Source organism: Pogona vitticeps, chromosome 5 (genome assembly GCF_051106095.1).
Source record: "Pogona vitticeps strain Pit_001003342236 chromosome 5, PviZW2.1, whole genome shotgun sequence".
Taxonomy (NCBI): domain Eukaryota; kingdom Metazoa; phylum Chordata; class Lepidosauria; order Squamata; family Agamidae; genus Pogona; species Pogona vitticeps.
The window spans coordinates 24213707-24221150 of NC_135787.1; the positions used below are offsets into that span (position 1 = coordinate 24213707).

The 7444-nt window shown below is 37.1% G+C and overlaps 1 protein-coding gene across 6 annotated transcripts in view; it reads left to right on the forward strand.

Annotated features, from left to right (window-relative positions):
* SGMS2 (sphingomyelin synthase 2) overlaps nucleotides 1-7444 on the forward strand; it is a 40457-nt gene that overhangs the window by 14689 nt on the left and 18324 nt on the right. The window lies entirely within an intron of this gene.

Here is a 7444-nt window from a genome sequence, read left to right on the forward strand (position 1 = left end):
CATGATTTGCATATAGAAGGTCCCTGATTTAATCACTTGCGTTCCCAGTTTAAAGTGTTCTGAATGGCTGGGCTGAGAAAAGACTGCTGTCCGAGAATGACTGCCAATAGATACTGCATTTGTTTGGATGTCATGCTAAGTCATAGGTAACCTGAAGCACTCCAGATTTTTGGTCTAAAACTTCCATAAGTCCTACTGGCTGAGGCTGATGGAACTTGTAATCAAAATTTCTGGAGGGCACCAGTTTGCCTTCCCTTTTAGAATGATTAGAATGAGCGCACTTATGGATTTACATGCTCATTTCTTTGTACAGCAAAAGAAGATGATTACAACATTTAAGCTATGTGGCTACTTTCTGTTTTTAAAATATAGTACTAATTTCAAACAAACGGTGGCTAATCAAAAATAACTCCTTGTTGTTATGCCAGTGGATAAAGCAAGAACAACGAAATCCAAGGTTCTCAGAGGCTTATCCTGTCCAAAGTAAGGTATATCCCTGCATTGTGAATGCATAAAGTGAGCTACATCCCTGTGTAGTGATTTCTTAAAGTTTTATAGGAGTGTAGCTGGAGTCAGAACTTATTCAAAATGTGCCTTTTCATTTACAACAGATCTTATCAGGAGCCAGAATGAATAAATTGGAGGTGGCGGCGGCGGCTTCCATATCATTATTTTAGTGGCTATTAAATTGGTCTTTCTGGTCAAAATTATTTGAATTCCTGAAAGGTATTATTGTTCCTGGGAATTGAGGATATGTTGCAAGAGCTTTAAACGACAACTTGGCTTCTTGCATTCACTAACGATGGAGCAAAAAGAGTCTTTTAAAAATGACATCATTATATAATTTTTCATAGATGACGTTTGAACTTACTCTGAAAGTAAGTTCCACTGAACTTAAGTTAGGTTTTCTTTAGAGTAGGCACTTTTCCTTGGGCAAAGAAAGGCAGTACTTCCACAGTAAGCACAGTTAAAAAGTGTGTTCCCAACACACAATATCATACACTAGTCAAGGCTAAGAGTAGTTACCATAGTTGGCTCCCCATTGTGAAAACTGAAAGTGCTAAGAAGGCCTTGTGACACTTTGGCATAACTATGATATGGAAGAATAAGGCATTCAGATGGAAATTCTCCAATGCTGCTATTGAAAATAGTTGTGTGTAGGGATGTAAACATCTTTTATGATGAATTCCGTTATATTTTTCAACATCTTGCCAGCATTTCTTCTTAGCCTAGTTTTTCCTTCCTTCCTTCCTTCCTTCCTTCCTTCCTTCCTTCCTTTGTAGTCCACACACATTTTTGTGCTTTTCCCTAATGTGCATGAGTTCCTTATCTTTCTAGCATCTTTCAAAAGTGTAAACAAAGACCTATTGTCAATTTAATGAAGGATGGGAAACCTCAGCCCTTGGGCTGAATTTCTTCCTTCTGAGATCCTTTTTGTCTTCACAGATGATCATGCCTCTTTGCCCATAATACTATTGTTTTGTGGTTTCTCAGTTCTTGCCTACAATGAATGGGCAACTTTCAAGTAAAGCAGGCTGAGATAACATTACTTACTTAAGAAGGATTTCATTTTTGATTTTTAAAAAATGGCTGCTAGAAGCAAGTGTGAAAAGCTGAAAGACTTTTCCTTTTTGGTCTATTTTGTTTATCTAAACTTCAAGGAAGAAGTAGTAAAGAAAAGTCATTAATGGAAAGGACAGTATTTTAGATATCAGTTGTATTATTCAGTTTATGTTATAGAGGGTAGTGTCTGTTAGCAGCAAATGTTATTTTAACAGAATGTTATTAATATTAAACACTGTGGCTGGGCGATTGTGAGAACTGTCCAAAAGTAATGTTTGGTTAGTAGTAACAATAATAAGTCTTTGTATTCTTGTTTGAATTCTGTTTTAAGGTAGTTGTATTTTCTGTTCATATCTGTATATGCATGGATGCTTATTTTTCCTAGCTTTCCCAGTTTCACTTTGGGCATGCATCCATAATGTTAAAAAAATACTAGAGGGCCAAAACTATAAAGGCACTTAATATAAAAAGAATATTTGTTTCTTTTTGTCTGCATCTTTACATCCACATGTAGTGTATGATACTATTGTGACTTTTTAAGGAGCAGATCACAGTTAAATACTGTATGAGTTGATACAATATTTAACAGCTGTTAATGAACAAAAAATGCCAGTTTTTTATGCCACTTGACAACTTCTCATGGCACTAATAATGAATACAGATGATACATTTTGAAAAGAGTAATTTATTCTTAGGTGAGCATGTGACTGATACTTTTTCTGTTTGCTATTGACTCACTCCTTTTAGCTACTGCAGTATAAATGAAAGTACATATTACTCAGCACAGTTTCCTCCCTTTTAATGCATGTGACTAAAGTCACTTCTGCTTTAAATATTTGGATACTATTGCAGCTGTAATCACTGTTGCCAAGAAATGATAAAGCAGGTTTTGTATCTATTTTAAGGTGGAATCCTTGAAGCTTAAGAAGCACTGAAAAAAAATTCACTTACTGTAGTAGCAAATCTTCCATGGATTATAAGGCACATGTCTCAATCTATAATCTTTATTGAATCATACTTTACTGTACGAGATAGTTTTTATTTCAAAAGATTAACTAGAAATACTGTAAAAGAGTATTTCTCATTTCTTCTAAAACATTAGTAGATCTAATAGTCTGCATCATAAAAACATTTTCAGTGTGTACAGTTCTAGCCTGTAGATCTAATAGCTGCAGTCAGAAGAGCCTCCTCTCAACTAATGTACGTGTACTGTGTAGCTTTCTGTTTTAGAAACAGTTCAGCTTCAGCAGACAGCTACTGTCATCATTAATTACAATGATAGATTCTTGGACTTATTTAAACATCTGATGATAAAGATGTCAGTAATAATTGGAACTCTGAATTTAGCATTGCTCAAAATAAGACAAAACATGAGAAAATCTTCTAGAATTGTATCTACTTTACTGATCTGCTGGCAGCTATTCTTATTCAAGATAATTTCCTTATGACCCTCTGGCTGTCCAAGGCATCCTTCCTTCATACCATAGGCCAGCAATGGCGAACCTATGGCAGGCATGCCACAGCGAGCCATAAGTCGACGGATCGCTATCACCAGCAGCCAAACCTGAGGAGGCAGCTGCAGCCATGGTGCTAGTGCGCCGACAGACTAGGATCTGGAGCACTTGGCACTGGTGGGGCTTGGGTACGATTGGAGGTGGATCTGGAGTGGAGTCTGAAGGCACCTCTGTGCCCGGGATTCCCCCTTCCGCCACCACTTCCGTGCCCACTGGATTGTTTTTCTTTTTTTCCAGTTTTGGCACTTGGGCTCAAAAAGGTTAGCCATCATTGCCATAGCCCAGTGGTTCTTAACCTTTGTTACTCGGATGCTTTTGAACTGCAACTCCCAGAAACCCCAGTCAGGACAGCTGGTGGTGAAGGCTTCTGGGAGTTGCAGTCCAAAACTCCTGAGTAACCCAAGGTTAAGAACCAGTGCCATAGGCCATTAGGTTCATAGCTACTGCAGCCCCAAAATGGAATTGCAGCAAATAGTGCTTGTCAGCCAACCAGGCTTCGAAAGTGGCTTAGGTAAGGTCATTAAAAGAATGACCAAAATCACTAGAGTAGGCCTATTGAATCACTGGAAATGTAGTGAGGACCGGAAGGAAAGGACACAAAACTGGGCCTTCTCGGTGGTGGCTCCTCGCCTCTGGAATAACCTTCCTATGGTTATTTGTGCGGCCCCTACGCTGGGCACTTTTAAGAGTCAACTAAAAACATGGTTGTATGTTCAGGCCTTCCCTCCTGTCAATATTTAATTCTTTCTTTTTTTCTTTCATTTATTATTTGTTTTATTATTGCATGTGTTATGGACTGTTTGTAAAATTCTTACGTTTTATCGTATACACCTTATTGGAAGCCGCTCAGAGTGGTCGACCAGACCAGATGGGCGGGATATAAATCAAATAAATAAATAAATAAATAAAGAGGCACAGTAGGGAATAGAACTCTCAACCTTTGGCTCCTCACCCAGAGACCTTAGAAACTGTCCAGCAGTTTTGTTCAGCCCAGTGCCCGCACAGGTGTTCTGCAGGTGCCATGCATTTTCCTCTCCTGCTTCCTCCAGGCGACCACCCACTCCCTTCTTTGACTTCTCTGGCAGCCACCCAATTAGACAAGAAGGCAGGGCAGGGAAATCAGTGGCACTGCCTCTGAGTGGGCGATTGTTCAGAGAACGTGGGGCGGGAAGTGCAGAACACCTGTGTGGGCACTGCGCCAAACTGCCATTCATGTATCTCTAGTCATAGTTGGAGTAGGCTCACTTGAATCAATAGAATTTACAGAGGAGGTGACTCACCAAACCACCGTTGGTTCAGTGGGCCAACTCAAAGCAAAAGGATTGTGGCCAATATGTTTTCTTTAAAAGGGGCTATTTAAAAGCATGATATTGTGGCGGTTTGCTGTTTCTTCCTTTCCTTCTAATTAGGGCAGTTATTTAAAACAAATTTAAAATTTTTAACAAAATGAACAAAACTTTACTAAAATACAAACATAACTCAAAATATGCACTGTTCCCCACCATCCTTGGAATTGTTTTGTTTTTAATACTATGCTCCCGTCCTGTTTCCAGAAATATGATTCTTGTGGTGGGATATAACCTTAACATGTGTTAACAAAACATTCCATATCCCTTAAAACAATTTATCAACATTCCCTTTCAGTTCACAAGTTGATTTATTATTAACAGCCATATTCCATATTTCTTTGTACCAGTCCTCCATATTAAGCTGATTATTAGGTATTTTCCCAGTTCTTTGCAAATATCAGTCTTGATGCTGTTCACATAATGATGATTAGTTCTTTTTCACCATTCTAATTGAGCATTTCCAATCATATCAAACAGCTATTTTTGGAAGGATGGTTGGTTCTAAAAGGTCTGTGTGACAAATTGTAGGTCCCAGTCTGAACATATTGAAGCATAAGGAGATAGGAAAGGCAGTGGTGGTAGCTTGTTTTTGTGTTGTATTCTGTTCCCTCCTGTGCTTTATATTTCTTTGAATTTGTCTGATATTGAAGAATTCCTGTGAACATTTTTCCTATATATATGGATTGCAGAGTTTTATTCTGATTCTTTGCCAGTTCAGTCTGCTGTTCAAATTTCTGATACACGCAGCCGATCAAGTGTGAGTATAAAAAACCACAAAGATCATGAATACATTCTCCCTTGGTATACATAGATGAACTTGTATGTGCCGGTAGTTGAAATAATATTCATTTAGTCTTGGAAAAGCTTTAAGAATGTTTACTGTATAACACATTGAAAAATAAACTAATACTACTTGAACATTTTTACTTGGTATAGAATTGTGCTTGACATACCATGTGTCAAGTGAAAACAAAACAAATACTATAATAAAAAATTAAGAAGGCAAAAACGTTGTGGCACCTTAAGCACTAACTGCTGTATTTTAATGTGTGCTTTTGTGGACAAGTCTTTGTTGTATTTTTTTGTTGTCTTAAGTTTTTTGTTTTGTTTTTGCCTGACATGTTAGCATAGAGTGATGGCGAACCTATGGCAGGTGTGCCACAGCTGGCACACAGCGCCTCTCTGTGGGCACACGTGCCATAAGTCGCCATAGAGGGATACTTATCCATCCTCCGATTCCGGAATCTGGCATTCCCCTCTGCTGGTGCAGTGATCCAATGGAGGGGTGCAATGGCGACCATTCCCGGTCTAGCCCAATGGGGGATTGGAGGACCAGTAGGTATTTCTTTGTTAATACCACCCATGGGGGAGGGGGAAAACAAGCATTTAACCCTTGCAGTGCAGGAGCAGTTGTTTTTTCTAACCTAAAACCTCAGCATTCGGGTTTTAATTGCAGTATTGGCACTTTGAAATAAATAAGTTGATTTTGTGTTGCAGTTTGGGCACTTGGGCTCATAAAGGTTCACCATCACTGCAGCTACCTCTTCTAAGACTTAAAACAGTTTCATAATAGCTTCCTTAATAACACACTAATAGCAGTATAATTGAAAAATACTACTTCTCAACAGAAAAACCTCATGCTAACAGACAAACACAACAAGCAGAATAAACCTCATCCTAATTGTCACTTATTCTATCTGGCAGTAAACCTCTTCAAGCATTTATTGGCTAAGGCCAAACAAAATCCAATTGGTTACAGTGTTCTGTTATATAAATAACATATCTCAATCATTCTTATACATACATATATATTCATGCTGGGTTGCATAATTATGTATTCTAACAATTACAGTACCCTAGGTAGGAGCTGACTGCTCATCCCAGCTTTTATGTTTGTGTGCTTTTACATTACAATGAACCTGTAATGTTGAGGTATGAGATTGCCATGGTTTGCTCTTTCTCATAGGAGAAATGATCTGCCCAACAGACTTTATGTCTAATTTTTGCAAATGATTGAGCAGAACAGTGCATTTCTTTTTTTATAAGGTTGGTCTCTTCCTTGACCTATTTCTGTTGTTCAATGTCTTGAAAGCTATACTTGTAGATTACATAGTCCCTTGTCCTGAAATAGCCTATGGCTAAAGTACAAGCTTAATGCAATTGTGTTCCAGACTGAGTATCTTTAGAAGAAATTGCCAGTTTTGTACATTCAGTCAACAGATATCAATAGATATAAAGACTCTTGCAAAATCATTTTGTTCAGTGGAATATGGGGACATAAATCCTTTTGATGCTGACTTTTTATGAAACCTGGAAAATTGCAGGTTGTACAGCAGAGTTATGAAGGCTATGAAATGCATTATTAAATATCACAGTATATGGGTAATGAAGGTAGAAAGAGATGTACTACTCAACAGATGTAAAGAGATGTGAATTCAATTATCCCAGCCAGTATTTAGAATTATTATTAATAATTCTTGTGTACTGCTTAATTTAATAAAAATAAATAAGAAATTTATACATATGTTATAATATAGGTTAAAAGCACATCTAATACTGTATAAAGCCAGTGAACAACGTACTGTACAGTAGAAACAATAAGGAGCTATGTTAGAACCAATTACAATCCACAGAAAGCTTATGAAAACATACATTTATTTCAAAGGCATTTGAAACTTTCTAGTTTGTACCTCTTGAATTGTATGTGGGAGGAGTGTTTTACAGTAAGTTTCTTGCCTTTTCTTTCTTACAGAAGCTTTTTCACCTCTGAATAGTATTATGTTTGACAGAGTCAAACCGAGTTATACAGTATTAGGTTTGATGTCTTGATTTGCAGTTTTCTAGTTTGGACTTCATGAGAGATTAGAGTTTCAGAGCGAAGGATTTTATTTTTTGCTGAAGCCAAGCTTATTTATTTATTTATTTATTTATTTATTTATTTATTTATTTATTTATTTATTTATTTATTTATTTATTTATTTATTTATTTATTTATTTATTTTTATATCTATATCTATA